Source organism: Bos grunniens, chromosome 9, assembly GCF_055505025.1.
Source record: "Bos grunniens cultivar Pamir isolate PY7600 chromosome 9, Bosgru_T2T1.0, whole genome shotgun sequence".
Classification (NCBI taxonomy): domain Eukaryota; kingdom Metazoa; phylum Chordata; class Mammalia; order Artiodactyla; family Bovidae; genus Bos; species Bos grunniens.
In genome coordinates, this window is record NC_141173.1 from 55,326,804 (window position 1) to 55,344,540 (window position 17,737).

Sequence of the window (17,737 nt, forward strand, 5' to 3'; positions counted from 1 at the left end):
AATCAGGAATTATTCAAAAAACGTAGAGATATGTTCATAGGACACAGTAAAGAGGCAACTACTGACTAAATCTGGGATGCTTTCAACATCAAAATTATGAGTAAGAATAATAAATTACAGACATAAAATAAGACTTTATGAATCTATACTGATATTTTTAAAATGTGAAAATAAATGGAATAAAAAAGACATAATCAAATACCAATTCATAAATTTAGATGGAATAATGGAATCAGACTATCACCACTTGGCTACTACTGTATTAAGCAAGAATCATTAACGGATATTAATGAGGGGTTCAAAGAAATAGGGTTTATGAGAAACAGGATATCTACATATTGGCAGAGTATCCCTCCCCCCAAAAATATACCAAATTAACTACAAAGGGAGATATATACAGCCACTTAACAGTGCAGATGCAGAACCTAGCAGACATCACCTCACACAAGTGATCAAAATTAACTTTACCAGCTGATTTGAATAAATAGATTAACATGAGTCTATAGAGTGAATGCCCTAAGAAAAACATACAATCATTGCTGCAGTATTTCTGTCAACATTAATCTGGATCTAATTATGAAGAAACGGCAGACAATATATTAAGATACTCTCATACACATATAGGAGAAGGCAATGGCACCCCACTCCAGTGCTCTTGTTTGGAAAATACCATGGACAGAGGAGCCTGGAAGGCTGCAGTCCTTGGGGTCGCTGAGGGTCGGACACGACTGAGCGACTTCACTTTCACTTTTCACTTTTATGCATTGGAGAAGGAAATGACAACCCACTCCAGTGTTCTTGCCTGGAGAATCCCAGGGACGGAGGAGCCTGGTGGGCTGCCGTCTATAGGGTGGCACAGAGTTGGACACGACTGAAGTGACTTAGCAGTAGCAGTAGCAGCATACACACGTATGTATACATATATGCATATGTACACATATTACATACAATGTGTATGTAAAATTATATACAATGTAATATATGAGTGTGTGTGTCTGTGTCACAATAAAGCAAATGTTTACAGCAAAATATTACCATTTGGTGAATCTACAGGAAAAATATACAGAGATTTTCAAGTTGTTTATTTTTTGAAACTTTTAAGTCTAAAATCATTTAAGAACAGGTAAGAAAGGAAAACAGCTATCACCAGCAAACTGCAGGACTCCAGGGATTTAACATTCCTTTGTATGGAATGTGACAGTCTGACCTGCCTCTATGATTTGTTGTCCTAAAATTTCAAAGTTGACAAGACAAAAACAAATCCTTCCCTTTACTTAAAGAAACTGAGAATTACTGACAAGTCATTAAGTAGGAAAAAAAATATGGATTTAATAGGAGCTCAACTATATTAAGGAGACAGAGAGGAAAGAAGTACACTTAAACAAGCATAATGACTACCTGTGGGTAATCATTTACTTACTGATATTTTCTTATGTTGTCTTCTAAAGTTGGAACATAATATTTCGTAAGGAAGAAATATTTATATGGAATAGGTATTTTAATAGGCTCCTTCCTTTACCTATAAATCTATTTCTCTTTTCCTTTCATATTATTTCCAATAAGTCTAATCTACCTAAATAAAGACAGGTCTCCTGTGCTTAAAATTTGGACTCTGTGGTTCAAATTCTAGCTGGGCTTTTTTTAGCCATTTCACCTATATAAGTGACTTGAAAATTTCCCTTCCTTTCTCATCTTTACAATGAGTTATTACCTCACTCAAAGGATTTTTATGAGGATGAAATAAGTTAATATTAAAAAATCCTTGGAATCATTTCTGGCTTTGTTATTAAAGATAGGTGTCTGGCAAGCAATCAGTTAACACACAGTTTACTCTCTCTAAATACCTACTCTCCATATGGCTAATTTCTGGACTGCTACACTAATCCATCAAGACAAAGCTAAACTGTTGCCTCTTCTTGATACTTCTCCCAATGATTCCAAACTGAAAAATACTCACTTTCTCATATAGTCTATTATGACACTATTATCTACTTTTTAAATTGGCATTTATCTATTGCACCATGCTATTTAATGCATTATACATCCTACTAGATTGTTCCATAAGATCCAAAAATGGAGTCCTTATCTTTACACTATAGTAGAACCCAATATATCTTATATTTAGTCAATGACCATTAAATGTTCAACTTTAAAAATTTAATTTCTGGCCCTTTTGTTTTTGACATTGGTATCTATTGAGGCAGTATGTGTACAAACAGGTTCTGCAGACTATACATATAGTTGACATGCCCAGTCCATACTGAACATATTATATAGGAAGAATCATAGCTAAATAGATAGATCCAATAATTTTTAAAATCCATTTTATTAAAAATTATTGTGTCCAAATTAGCAAAACAATGAAACTTGAGATGCCTAACAGGGTCTAATGATCTTTAGTAGAAAAACTGTGGTGGGACTACTTAATTGGTTTCAACACAAAAAAGTTCCAGAAGTCACCTCAGAGGAAAAAAGTTCCAAGTTAATTACAGATGTATAGATTTCCAAAGGAGTAACCTACTCAATACTCAGGGTATTGGATAAGAGAAAAATCTAGTGTCTTCAAAGGGCACATGATAAAATAACACACAGAAGTAATACATTTGTTCTTTTGAAACTCTACGGCTTCTACTTTTGCTTCTTGTGATTTGGAGGTCTTTCAATCTTTGAAATGATGACTTTAACTTGTAGGTCTAGCGAGATATAAGAGATCCAGAATCAGTATGATACTATGATTTCAAAAAGGATTACCTCCCATCCTGCTATGCAGAAAGCCCCCAAAAACCTCATTTTTAAATTTTTATTATTATGTTATACAGACTTCTGATTGCTTTCTTTTTCTAGCTGTTTTCCTAACATTATTTTCTAAGAAACCACTGAAGAGAAATATAACTAATTCTAGTTTTTGACTGTGGTGTTGGAGAAGACTCTTGAGAGTTCCTTAGACTGCAAGGAGATCAAAGCAGTCAATTTTAAAGGAAATCAGCCCTGAATATTAATTGGAAGGACTGATGCTGAAGCTCCAATACTTTGGCGACCTGATGCAAAGAACGGACTCATTGGAAAAAACCCTGATGCTGGGACAGATTGAAGACAGGAGGAGAAGGGGACGACAGAGGATGAGATTGTTGAATGGTATCACCGACTCGATGGACATGAGCTTGAGCAAGCTCAGGGGATGGTGATGTACAGTGAAGCCTGGCGTGCTGCAGTCCATGGGGTCGCAAAGAGTCAGACACGAATGAGCAACTGAACTGAACTAAATTGCCAATAGAGCAGTTGCCAACTTTTTCCCAGTACCTGGGCTAACAAATCGGAGAAGGTGATGGCACCCCACTCCAGGACTCTTGCCTGAAAAATCCCATGGACGGAGGAGCCTGGTAGGCTGCAGTCCATAGGGTCACTAGGAGTCGGACACAACTGAGCAACTTCACTTTCACTTTTCACTTTCATGCATTGGAGAAGGATATGGCAACCCACTCCAGTGTTCTTGCCTGGAGAATCCCAGGGATGGCAGAGCCTGGTGGGCTGCCGTCTATGGGGTCGCATAGAGTCGGACACGACTGAAGCAACTTAGCAGCAGCAGCAACAGGGCTAACAAATGGCCAAGTAACCTGTGGTTAAGCAGTGAGCAAAGAGCAGAGAAATACAGTTCTAGAACTCAAGCTCCTCCTGTTATCACACCTTCCTACATTTTAGACAAAGCAAGCTTAGAGAATATACCACCATAAATTTTGTGACAGATGAAACCTGCTGACATGTGATTATGTTTTTGCTTAAAGTCGATTATCTGTTATTTCCTACTCATAAACTGTAGTCCAAATTAAATCTGAAGAAAGTTTATTTTCTTACATACTCAATACTCATCGTGTGACTGACAGCAACAGCTCTGGTAATGTTTTATGCATAGAACCTAGAAATCTGCAAGATTCCCTACACAACACTATTTTTTTAAGGTTTACATATAGTTCAATATGAATGGAGCAACATACTGTCATGAAAATGATGTGCAATCGTGTGACTTAATATTACCAATATCTAGATTTTATTTTGTATTTTTCTTTCAACTATTGTCTAAATTTGGTTGTTGTTGTTTAGTTGCTAAACATGTCTGACTCTTTGCGACTCCATGAATTGTATGTAGCCCACTCCTCTGTCCATGGGATTTCCCAAGCAAGAATCCTAGAGTGAGTTGCCATTCCCTTCTCCACGGGATCTTCCCAACCCAGGGATCAAACCAGGATCTCTTGCACTGCAGGTGGATTCTTTACCACTGAGACACCCAGGAAGCTCCTGTCTTAATACTTTAACATAACCAACTCATTCCAGGCTTACGTGCCTTTTTCTGAAGTCATATAATTAACATTATCTTCCCTTGTTTTATTTTTTTAAAGTACTTCCACATTTGTCCTTAACTCATATCTGCAGGGTCTCTAACTGTTGAAACAGAAACCAACAATCCTAACTGCCTAAATTTTCATTGGTTCCTCTGGAAAACAGGAAAAGATACTATTCCAGCAGAGTTGCATCCTTCAATTTAGCAAACGGTAACAGGCTAATATGACAGTCCCAAACGTGGAACAGGTGAATGGAAATCGCATCTATGCGTTGGCCTCTCCACCCTCGCTCTCCTCTCCCTACGCCTCGGCGTCCGGAGACCGGAGCCTGCCACTTTCCTGCAGCCCAAGCCAGGTAGGCCTCGACCTTCCCACTTGCCCCTGAGGCACAAGGCCGAGTTTGGGGACAAAAGGATAAGGCGCTGAAAGGCTTTTCATTTACTCCTAAAATTCCCAACTTCCTGGGGAGGGAAAAATACCGAGGCGACAAGAGGTTCCGCTGCAAAACAGTGGCGGAGACGAGGCCGACAGGCCCGGGATAAAGTAGAATAGAAGACAACAAAACTAACCCTAACAAAATTAGGTATAAGAGCAACGGAGTGGGGTTCCCGAGTTCCTGAGGCTCGCAGCGAGACGCAGCCCGCCGCGGCCGGCGCAGGGTGTTGGGGCGCAGGGTCAAAGGCCATCTGCAGGCGAGCAGATTGGCTGGCGGGTAAGAGCGCAGGCGCTGAGGGTGGCCCCAGTGCCGGCCACGACTGAGCCAGCTGGGCCCAGAAATCTCCAGCTACTCACCAGGGTCCGGGAATCCAGACACCAGAAGAGGATCAGCCAGCGGAGACGTTGAAGCTGAGAGCAGAGGTAGCCCGCTGCTGCCCGGCAGTGAGCCTGAGCAGCCCCGCCTCCCGAAGGGCGCGCGCACAGTGTACTGGAAGACCCTAGGGGCGGGGCCAGAGTGGGGTGGGGCTCGCTGAGTGGGCGGGGCTCTGGTTTTCCGGCACAGGTCCCTCTGGAGTGTAAGGGACGGAAAGGGGTGTAGATGCATGCAGGGAGAGATTTTTCAGAGTTGAGTTAAAGCTGGACTCCCCCCGCCCCCTTTCCCCAACTAGAGAAACCCATTCCTTAGAAACTGGTGTTCTAAGGTTCTGCTGGAAAGCTTTGAAAGTGAAAGTGAAAGCCGTTCAGTGGTGTCCGTCTCTTTGTGAATTCTCCAGGCCAGAATACTGGAGTGGGTAGCTTTTCCTTTCTCCAGGGGATCTTCCCAACCCAGGGATTGAACCCTGGGTTGCAGGCGGATTCTTTACCAGCTGAGCCTCAAGGGAAGCAGAGGTATCCAAAAGTTCCTTTTAACTGGATTACATTGGCAGTTTTCAAACATTGTAAATTAGAGAACATCTTGCCCTCCAAAAAATAGATATAGATCTCTCTCTCTATATATGAAACTTTACTTGGAAGCTAAAAGACAGAAATGACACTTATTATTTGCAAACAGATTGCGTAAAATCACGTATTGGAATACTTTTAGAAATAATTGAGAACAATGAGGCAGCTGTGAAGAAAAAGAACTTTTGAAATAGCGGTTACAGCTGAAGGTTTTCACCTTACATCAGAAACCAAGAGAATTCTCTCTTTTGTTTGGTTACCTAGTAGCAAGAAAATCCTCACTGACAGTCTAGAAGTTGCTGATAGAAACATTTTGTAAGAGTTCTTCTTTAAATCTCACTGGATTTTCTAAACAAATGTTAATTGTGAAATATATATATATATATGTGAATGTATCCCATATGTGCACATTTTAAAGGATAATAGTAAAAAAGAATACCCAGGTACTCACTACAGACCGGAAGATCCAGAAAAGTGCCAGCATTTTTGAAGACTTCTAAGAGGCCTCTTTAAAACTTTTTCCATCCCAGCCAGAAATAATTATTACTCTGAATTTTATATTACTCATTTACTTGCTCTTTTTGAAAATATTTATGTATGTAATTCCCTAAAAATATAGCTATCCTGGTATTGTATTTTGATCTAATAAGTTTACACTTATTTTTCCCTCTTTTTTTCACTGCACATTCAGTTTTTGAGGTTCATCTACACATAAATCCATTTCACATGAACTGGACTGTCACATCATTATTTGTAACACCCACACTATTGTTGATTACTATTGTAATCAACCTACACTGATTGTTATATTCAGATGGTGGTAGCATCTGATTGATCTTTTAATTTGTATTTTCTGTCTTGCTAATATGGTTGTGCATCTTTATATGTTTAGTGGCTATTTGGGTTTCTGTGAAATGCCTGTTCTCTATTTTGGCTCATTTTTTGGTTGACTTGTTTTTTAAAATTAATTTGCAGATAATCTTTCTATGTTTTTAAATTTTAATTACTCCTTTTTTGTCAGATGTATGTGTTACAAATAGTGTTTCTTAGTTTGCAGGTTGTCTTTTAATTTTTTATGGTGTCTTTTGATGACTAAATGCTATATATTTTATGGTACTGCTAGCTGAATTGAACAACTTTTTAGGTTATATTTTGTGCTCTCTACTTTCTTGTTTACAAGAGTCTTAACAATCAGAGTCTATAGCTACAGTCTTTTATTTTCTTCTAAATTTAATTGTGAAATATTTTAGACAAACACAGAAAAATACAGATAAAATAATGAACTCCCATGCACCCTATACAAACATTTTCCAAGTCCCGCTTCCATATGATTCTTCTCTAAAATTACCTTGGCTATTCTTGGCTCTTTGCTTTTTCATATAAAGATTAAGATGAATCACCCAAGACCCAAAAATTCTGCTTGAATTTAATTGGAATGGAATTGGCCGAGGCCTACTGAGGTCTATGTATATAACGACTGGATTGTGCCACCAGACTCCCAGAGTTCCTAGAAAGACTAGTGAGTATTAGTTCTGCCTGGTGTTTCCCATCCTTGTTCACATTTTGCCAAACAGATAAAAAGAATATTTTCACAAAGCTTTGAGGCAAACGGCCTTCTTGCGGTGAACATGATGGATCTGTGGCTCTGAATATCCCAGACTCTACAGGGTAAATCCTAGAGTTAAGGAGACTGATATTTTGGCACACACATTGATGGCACCCTAGACGAGAAGCTCTTCCGTAACTGATTAATTTCACTTCACCAAAGGACACCACTATATAAAAAATCTCAGGAAACTGGGGCTCCAACAGTTATGCTGGCAGAAGACCACAGTGTATGCCACTGTGGCTTGTGGATAGATTGGGAAACCATCCATTAGTAACATCCATCTATGAGGGAGGACGAGGTTTGCACAGTCTCCTTATCAGTACTCTTTGTAAGTAAACCCCTGTGAATCTTCCATGTACTACTGTTATTTCCCAGCTCTGCATCATGTAATTTTGTTTTATAATATAGTGCATGCCTTTATTTTCTCTTGAAGTAGTGGGGGAATTGGAAAATGGTGAGACATCAGTATCATTTTGGTCATGAGAGATACATTTTGTCTTCTTCCTTTTCTGATTGGCTAGTGAGTTTATACCACTTGATGCTTTAAACTCCCTATTCTATTCAATTACAGTTTCAAGAGGGCTATTAGAATTGTAGCAATAGAATTTTAATCCAAGCCTGGGTATCTCAGGAAGAAGTTGATACGTGCCTCAGGGCAGCTGGGTCAAGAGGTAAGTAGCAGGGCAGCGTTGATGGCACCAGCCTTTCTACTGTCATATGTGGAATCTCACTTCCTTATTTTTTGTACTGTATTATTTTACATAAACTATTAAATTTATGATTAACCATAACTAGCAAATAGGTATGTATTCATAAAATAGAGAATGTAGCCCTTAAGATCCACACTCTTTTACTTTCATTCTTCTAGTATTATTTGATATAGGAAATTTTACTTAATTTCTATTTCTGTCAATTTTTAAAAGTAATAAATGGATTACAATAATTTGCCCGAGAGAGAGAGAGAGAGATCAAAATGGTCAAATTAAAAATTGAAAGGAAGACTTCCCTGGTGGTTCAGTGGTTAAGAATCTGCCTGCCAATGTAGAGGATGCAGGTTCAATCCCTGGTCTGGGAAGATCCCACATGCTGTGGGGCCACTAATCCCATGTGCCACAACTACTGAAGCCCATGTGCCCTAGAGCCCATGCTCTACAACAAGAGAAGCCACCACAGGGAGAAGCCTACGCACTGCAACTAGAGATTAGTCCCCACTTGTCGCAACCAGAGAAAGACTGCACACAGCAATGAAGACCTAGCACAGCCAAACAGTCACTCCAGTCAGAACGGCTGCAATCCGAAAGTCTACAGGCAATAAATGCTGGAGAGGGTGTGGAGAAAAGGGAACCCTCTTACACTGTTGATGGGAATGCAAACTAGTACAGCCACTATGGAGAACAGTGTGGAGATTCCTTAAAAAAATAGAACTAGAACTTCCATATGACCCAGCAATCCCACTGCTGGGCATACACACCAAGGAAACCAGAATTGAAAGAGACACGTGTACCCCAATGTTCATTGCAGCACTGTTTATAATAGCCAGGACATGGAAGCAACCTAGATGTCCATCAGCAGATGAATGGATAAGAAAGCTGTGGTACATATACACAATGGATTATTACTCAACCATTAAAAAGAATACATTTGAATCAGTTCTAATGAGGTAGATGAAACTGGAGCCTATTATACAGAGTGAAGTAAGCCAGAAAGAAAACACCAGTACAGTATACTAACACATATATATGGAATTTAGAAAGATGGTAATGATAACCCTATATGCGAGACAGCAAAAGAGACACAGATGTATAGAACAGTGTTTTGGACTCTGAGGGAGAGGGCAAGGGTGGGATGATATGGGAGAATGGTACTGAAACATGTAAATGATCATATGTGAAACAAATCGCCAGTCCAGGTTTAATGCATGAGACAGGGTGCTTGGGGCTGGTGCACTGGGATGACCCAGAGGGATGGGATGGGGAGGGAGGTGGGAGGGGGGTTCAGGATGGGGAACACATGTACACCCATGGCGATTCATGTCAATGTATGGTAAAACCAATAAAATATTGTAAAGTAAAAAAATAAATAAAACTGAAAAAAAAATTGAATAGAAAAAAAAATTTTTAATGAAAGAAATTTGTGCCTTGAAATTCACTACTCCTCTGGAAAAGACTAGTGTCTCCTTGACTACATAGATTTTGCCATTTTATCTTTAAGTGTCCAGAGCCAACAGAATTGTTGCCATATAACAAGAATTCAACAAACAATTTTTGGGAGTGATAAAAGAGTGAACAATTAGGAGATCACTTAGTCATTATTGGGCTCCCCAGGTGGTGCTAGTTGTAAAGAATCCACCTACCAAGCAAGAGACATGGGTTCAAGACATGGGATTGGGAAGATCCCCTGGAGTAGGAAATGGCAACCTACTCCAGTATTCTTGCCTGGGAAATCCCATGGACAGAGGAGCCTGGCAGGCTATAGTCCATGGCCAAGAAAGAGTTAGACACGATGGAGCGCACACGTGCATACACACACACACGTCATTATTATTTAACCCTACTTCCCGATATGTACTATTTGTCTAGTCCCCAAACTGTCCTTATTATCTGTCTCCTGAAGACAGTTGTTGTTCTTCAGTATCTGCAGAGGATTGATTAGTTCCAGAACCACCCCCCCATACCAAAATCTTAGTATAAGCTCAAGAACCTTATATAAAATGGTGTATTTGCATATAACCCAGGAACAGCCTCCCTTATACTTTAAATCACACCTAGTTTGTTTATAATACCTAACTCAATGTAAAAGCTATGTAAATAGTTGTGAATACAATTTAAGTGCTCTGTAAATAGTTGCCAGAGTGTGGCATATTCAAGTTTTGTTTTCTGGAACTGTCAGTAATTTTAATTTTTTTAAATGTGGAACCTGTGGATAGAGAAGACCAGTTATATTTCAAGTCTGTTTTTCCCCTCCAGTCTTGGAAGTTTTATTAGAATCTCCTAGATTAAATCATGCCATTTTATTGCCATTTACTTGAGATGTCTTTTTGGTTCATTTTCACATCCTCTCCATTCCCACTGGACTTCTCTGGTGGCTCAGTGTTAAAGAATCCTTCGGTCAGTGCAGGAGATGCAAGAGACCCAAGTTCAACCCCTAGGACAGGAAGATCCTCTGGAGTAGGAAATGGCAACCCACTCCAGTATTACTACCTGGGAAATTCCATGGACAGAGGGGCCTGGTGGTATACAGTCCATGGGGTTGCAAAGAGTCAGATACAACTGAGCATGCATGCATGCCACTGCCATTAGTCACAGTTACTTTTTGCAGAGAATAGAAGCTGAATCTTTCAGCTAAACACAGATAGACTTTATATGAAAAGCTATACAGTACTGCATGAAGGTAAAGGCTAGTATCAGTACTTAGGCAATGGCAATGGACAGGAACCCAGAGGGGCTGGGCATTGGGAGCACAGCCTCATACCACAGTACAGCTTAAGGCACTGATAATTTCAGGATGTACTGAACCCTTAAAGTCGTTGATACCACAGTGAATAATTTCTCAATTCTGCCTGTATTATTTCTCTCATTTCTTCAAGATTTAAATTTTGGATGGGAATAATCTGCTTAGCTAAGCCTAGGTTATATGTGTGTATCTCCTTAGCTTCCCCACGTCATGGTATTAGAAGGTGGGGCCTTTGGGAAGTTATAAGGTCATGAGAGCAGAGCCCTCATGAATGGGATTAGAGCCCTTATTAAAGAGGCTTCAGAGAGATCCCTTGCCCCTTTCTGCCATGGGAGGATAAAATGATAATTTTACAACCCAGAAGAGAATCATCACCTGACCACACTGGCACCCTAATCTTGGATATCCAGCTACCTCCAGAACTATGAGAAATAAATTATATTTATATTCCATCTTGTCTACAGTATTTGGTTATAGCATCCCTGAGCAAATTAAGACACTAACTAAACACGTTAAATCCCTTGACAAAAGCACTTTTCATTCTCTGATTCAAGCACTATCCTGGGTCCTGGTAGCCCTGACTGATGGAGATAGAAGAGAGTTCCAGTGTCGTAACTTCCCATATAGAGGTGGCAGATTGTTCACCCCTGGGTATCAGGTGATGCTAGATGTGAATGCACCAATGCTGGGTATGGACCAGCTCTTCTGAGGGAGACCCTGTTCCTTTCACAGGAATGGTGGGAGCTGAGACAGATACATGCCTTTAGTTGAAAGCTGGGCCAGCCTGGAGATGGAGCACTTCCTGAGTGAAACTACTCTATAGGTTGATCCAGAACCTCTTGGTGTTTTGAGGGGAAGAAGTTTCACATATTGTAATAGTGTGTTAGCTTTATATCCTAATCAGCCAAACTCCCAATGTTACACCATGAAATCTAGGTTTTATAGAGTCATTTCCTAAGGCATTCATGTTTGGGTTTCTTCCTTTTTAGAATGCCTTAGGTTCCTTAACCAAATTGACCCAACTTGTCTTCTTCCACAACACCACCCTCTCCTTACATAAAACAGGAGCGGTTTATAAAGTCACTGAAAGGTGGGGTTGGCGGGGCTGGGAAGGCTTGCCATTTCGTAAGATAGATGAGCCCACTCATTCTCTATTTATACATGAGAGTCCGCAAATAATTCTTCTCAACAGTATCTGCTGCAAGGTGATTTTTCTATGCCTGCTTATTCTAAGAAGTACCTGGCAATTTCTGTTGTTAAAAGAGAAAAGGACACAACATGCATTTACTCTCTGATAAAACATTTTTCTGTTAGAGAGCTCAATTAAAAAGTAGGTCGGTGCCTTGTATAATACATCTTGTCTACCTCCCACTGTATTAAGCTCCATCTCTGCAGGTGCAGAGATGTCTGACTCACAGCAGTGTCTCCTACATCCAACATATAGTAAGTGCTTTTTGGAAGATGAATTGATTGGTTGGTTGGTTTGTTGCTCAGTTGTCTCCAACTCTTTGTAACCCATGGACTGTAGCCTGCCTGATTCCTCTGTCCATGGGATAATCCCAACAGAAATACTGGAGTGGGTTGCCATTTCCTTCTCCAGGGGGATCTTCCCAACCCAGGAATCAAATCCACATCTCCTGCAAGTCTCTTGCATTGCAGGCAGATTCTTTACTATTGAGCCACCAGGGAAGGCCAAGAAAGTCTACTACATCAAATGTGTTCTCACAAAATCATAGGTGGCCCTCTAACATATCACATTAGAATACATGTGAGAATCAAAGAATGAATCAGTTCAGTTAGGTTCAGTCGCTCAGTCGTGTCCAACTCTTTGCAACCTCATTACCCGCAGGAAAGAGCTGCTTTCTAGAATATACAAAACCACTCAGTTCAGTTCAGTTCAGTCACTCAGTTGTGTCTGACTCTTTGTGACCCCATGAATCGCAGCACACCAGGCCTGCCTATCCATCACCAACTCCCAGAATTCACTTAAACTCATGTCCATCGAGTCAGTGATGCCATCCAACCATCTCATCCTCTGTCGTCCCCTTCTCCTCCTGCCCTCAATCTTTCCCAGCATCAGGGTCTATTCCAATGAGTCAGCTCTTCTCATCAGGTGGCCGAAGTATTGGAGTTTCAGCTTCAACGTCAGTCCTTCCAATGAACACCCAGGACTGATCTCCTTTAGGATGGACTGGTTAGATCTCCTTGCAGTCCAAGGGACTCTCAAGAGTCTTCTCCAACCACAATATTTATATTACACTTAATATACATATATGTGTGTGTATGTGTGTGTGTGTAGCTCAGTTGGTAAAGAATCTCCCTGCGGTGTGTGTGTGTGTGTGTGTGTGTGTGTGTGTGTAGCTCAGTTGGTAAAGAATCTCCCTGGGGTGCAGAAGACCTGGGTTAGATCCCTGGGTCAGGAAGATCCCCTGGAGAAGGACATGGCAAACTCCAGTATCCTTGCCTGGAAAATCTCATGGACAGAGGAACCTGGCAGGCTACCGTCCATGAGATTGCAAAGAGTTGGGCACGACTGAGTGACTAACACATATGTATGTATACCTTTGTGTGTATGTACATTGTTGTTTAGTCACTAAGTCATGTCACACAAATATATACACAGAACCACAGGGATGAGGAAAGAGAAAAATAGAGAACAATATTGATGATAATAAAAAATAAGTATGTGTGCATATAGAACAATTTTCTGGAATACACATACCAAGCACTTTTTACGGAGAACGCAATGGCATCCCACTCCAGAACTCTTGCCTGGAAAATCCCATGGATGGAGGAGCCTGGTGGGCTGTAGTCCATGGGGTCAATAAGAGTGGGACATGACTGACTTCACTTTCACTTTTCACTTTCATGCATTGGAGAAGGAAATGGCAACGCACTCCAGTGCTCTTGTCTGGAGAATCCCAGGGACGGGGGAGCCTGGTGGGCTGCTCTCTATGGGGTCGCACAGCGTCAGACATGACTGAAGCGACTTAGCAGCAGCTGCACGTTTTAACAGTAGTTATTTCTGGGAATTGGAGTTTTAGTTTTTATGTGTACTCTTAAGAATGGTTTGCATTTTTACAATAAGCACACATTAATTTTGCACTTAAAAAGTAAAAGAATAGCAAAGTGATGAATGATGCTCAAGATACTTAATCAAAATCACCAGAGTTATCTCCTAATATAAACATCCAGGGAAAGAAATGGTCTCTGAATAAAATATATGTTTCTTGAATTATTCATGAAAATCAATTGGCAGATACTTTCCCACAGGTGCTTTATGCTATGAATTGAGGAAATTAATCTTTAAACTACTAATTGGCTGAATTGTTACATAACTAAATAGACCAGCCATTTTTAGCATAGAATAATCATATTGGTATCACTATAATAATAATTCTAATAACACTATTATGCCACAGTGATAGTAACAGTGTAAATAATAAACTGTTTATATCTTAACGGGGTATATGCTACCATTTTAAAGCATTTTTAAAAGCGTTCATTTTGTAAATTCTCAAAACCATTCTACAATATTAATAGGCAAAACAGATAATATTATCATCCCTTTTTGGAAGAAATAATATTCAGAAGACTTAGGAGTTGCCCAAGGTCCAAAAGTTCAAAATTATACAGAAACAAAATAAGTACTTAAATGTTCTGTTTAAGGAACTATGTACAATTTAAAAATAAGTATGACTTCTGTTCTAATGAAGTTAACACATAGAAATGGAGAGAAGACATGTATGTGGGTGGTCATACTCAAGGCTGAAAGCTGTGAAAATCACAAAAAGGGTACCTATGAAGCCTTATAAGAGTTTAGAGAAAAGTTGATTGCTTGAGTATGAAATTATTGGTCAAATAAGCAGAATTTGAACTAGGCTTTAAATAATAACTATGGTATGATTTTACCTATACAGGAGCCGAATTTGAGGTGCAGGACTTTGAGAACAGGATTGAACAACAGTGGCCCTCTTAGTATCAACGACAAGGACAAGCCTGAGAGAAGCAACAATCATTGTGCAATTAGAATTAATATCAGAAAACAAATGAAAGAAACAGATCCAAAATGAAGACAAGTTTTCAATTCTGGATACATAGAATAGTAGACTTCCCTGGTGGCTCAGAGGGTAAAGTGTCTGCCTACAATGTGGGAGGTCTGGGTTTGATCCCTGGGTTAGATCCCCTGGAGAAGGAAATGGCAACCCACTCCAGTACTCTTGCCTGGAAAATCCCATGAACGGAGAAGCCTGATAGGCTACAGTCCATGGGGTCACAAAGAGTCAGACACGACTAAGCGACTTCACTTTCACTTTTCAGTTTTAGCAGTATTCATTAGAAAAGACCCTGATGCTGGGAAAGACTGAAGGCAGGAGGAGAAGGGGACAACAGAGGATGAGATGGTCGGATGGCATCACCGACTACCAACTAGATGGACATGAGTTTAAGCAAGCTCCAGGAGTTGGTGATGGACAGGGAAGCCTGGCATGCTGCAGCTCATGGGGTCTCAAATAGTTGGACACCACTAAGTGAACTGAACTGAACTAGCAGTAGTCATAAGAAACATTTCCTTCGGATGGTTATTGCTTGTAATACTTTTCAGAAATTGCTTTTCTCAAGTTTTCCAGAGGCTTCCTTGCACTAAATACAATAAACACACATCAGTCTCTACCATAATTAAGGTCTTGGTTGTAATCAGCTCTATAGTTGGTTTCATCTATATTGAACAATTTCTTCCTTTGACTTCCTTGACTCTACACTCTGTGGTTTTACATAAACCAATCCATGCAAAGTGCTTACTGCACTCAATGCTCAGTGAACATACACACTCAAAATATATTAGCTTAGTCCTGATTCTTCCTGTTATTTTTTTGATGACTTACCTTCCCCATCTTCTTTGCAGGCTTCCATTTCTTGGTTGAAGAATCTGGAGCCTCTCTCTTTTCATGTGGTGTACTCACTGTTGGCAATCTTCATTTAGTTTCATGCTTTGAATAACCTTTCATGCCCTAAGGCTCACTAAGGCAAAGTTTCCAGTTTAAATTTTTCTCTTAAACTCCAGACCCATTCACTTTCTACTGATTATTTATGCTTATACTTAAAGAAACTCAAGTGCAACATGTTTAAGATTGAACTCAAATTTTTCCTTTCTAAACCTGCTGTTCTTCTGTTCCACTTCTCAGTAGAAGGCTGTAGTATAACAAAAATACATATTTGGTCTTTGTTCCCCATTCCTGACACCCAGCTCCTAAAATCCTTGAAATTTCCTGACTGATAAGGGTTATAGAAACAACTTTTATTCTAATGAGGTAACTGATGAAACCTCCATAAAATCCCCTCAACCACAGAGTTCAGAGAGTTACTGGGCTGGTGAACATGCCAAGGTGTTAAGAGGGTGGTACACCTGGAGAGGGCACGGAAGCTATGTGTCCCTTCCCATATGCCTTGCCTTATGCATTTCTTTCATTGGCTAAGCCTGAGTTTTATCCTCTATAATAAAGCAGTAATAGTGAGTACAGTGTGTTCCTGATCCTCATGAGTTATTCTAGGAAATTATTGAGACTAGAAAATGGAGGTTGTGCATACTGTGGAAACGCCGACTCTCTAGCTTAGTGAGACAGAAGTGAAGATAACATGGTAACTCAGTACTTGCAACTGGCATCTGAAGTGATGGAAAACTTGAGGACTGAGCCTTTAGGTCTGTGGAGTCTGCTGCTACCTCCAGGGTAGTCAGTATCAGAATTTAACTGAATTGTAGGACATCCAGTTGGTCAGAAGAAAACACACACACACAGATATCCTTATACATCCTATTACTCAAGATATAAATCATTGAATTTTCTCCCTCTAAAGCCCCAATTAATGAAATCACCATGACCTTCAAAATATATTTTAACATCCTTAGCTTTTCTCCATTTCTAATGTCATTGCTTCAATCAAAGATTTCATCATCTCTCATTTCATTCTAATTGTTATTTCCCCTGTCTTTGGCCTTTCAGTGTGAATGTAACCTTCACAGTGCAGTCAAAATGATATTTGTAACTTCAAATTTGATCAAATTATCCTTCTTTTTAATCCTCCAATGTTTCCTCTGTCCTTTTGAATAAAGTACAAATTCTTTAACATGACTTAAAGAGCACTTATGGATTTGGCTCCTGATTCCTTTTCCGGTGTGAAAACTCACTATTTCATACGCCTAAGAAGCATCCAGATATAATGAAGATCCCCTGGAGAAGGAAATGGCAATCCACTCCAGTACTCTTGCATGGAAAATTCCATGGACAGAGGAGCCTGGTAGGCTACAGTCCATGGGGTCACAAAGAGTCAGATACAACTGAGTGATTTCACTTTCTTTCTATTTTCTAGACATGCTTGTGTGCCATGATTTTTTTTTTTTTTTTACTGTTATACTCACTGTCTTCCTTACCTTCTCTCTTTTACATGGATAAAATATTACTCGAGCTTTAGCACTTAACTTAGATGTTACTTCCTTTAAGAAGCTTTTGCTGACACCCAAGTCAGGATTAGGTGCTCCCTTTGTTCTTTCATTCTATCCCAATATCATCTTGACTTGGTACTTCTCATGCCATCCCATAATGCTAACTTGTATGCTGCGTGCATGTCTCTTGATTCTGTGAAAATCTCCTCAGAGGACTGAACTTGTCATCTATCTTCACTAATATATATCCAGCAACAAGACTTGATACAAAGGAAGTATTCAATAAATACAATAATGAATAAAGGTATAAATGAACAGATGAATGAGCATACAGAGAGATAGATATGGAAAGGCAATGGATATGGAAAAATATGGAGTTTTGAACATGTTGCTTTGACTTAAAAGCATCATCATAATATCCAAAGCAGGAGTAAACACTCATCTGAATGGTGGAACCAGAGCCTATGGGAAAAGCAAAAGTAAGTAGATCTGGGTATATGTGGGTGGATGGGTGGGTGC

General features: G+C 39.8%; 1 protein-coding gene across 12 annotated transcripts in view; it reads right to left on the bottom strand.

Moving 5' to 3' along the window:
- Nucleotides 1-17,737, bottom strand: part of MANEA (mannosidase endo-alpha) — a 551,677-nt gene that overhangs the window by 70,870 nt on the left and 463,070 nt on the right. For 3 of the 12 annotated variants that reach the window (XM_086317697.1, XM_086317690.1, XM_086317682.1), the window contains exon 1: nt 5,130-5,234. The exons of the other annotated variants lie outside the window; for them this stretch is intronic. The gene's annotated coding sequence lies outside the window, so the exon portion shown is untranslated. Of the gene's footprint in view, nt 1-5,129; nt 5,235-17,737 lie in introns of those variants that run through there. 12 annotated transcript variants of the gene reach the window in all.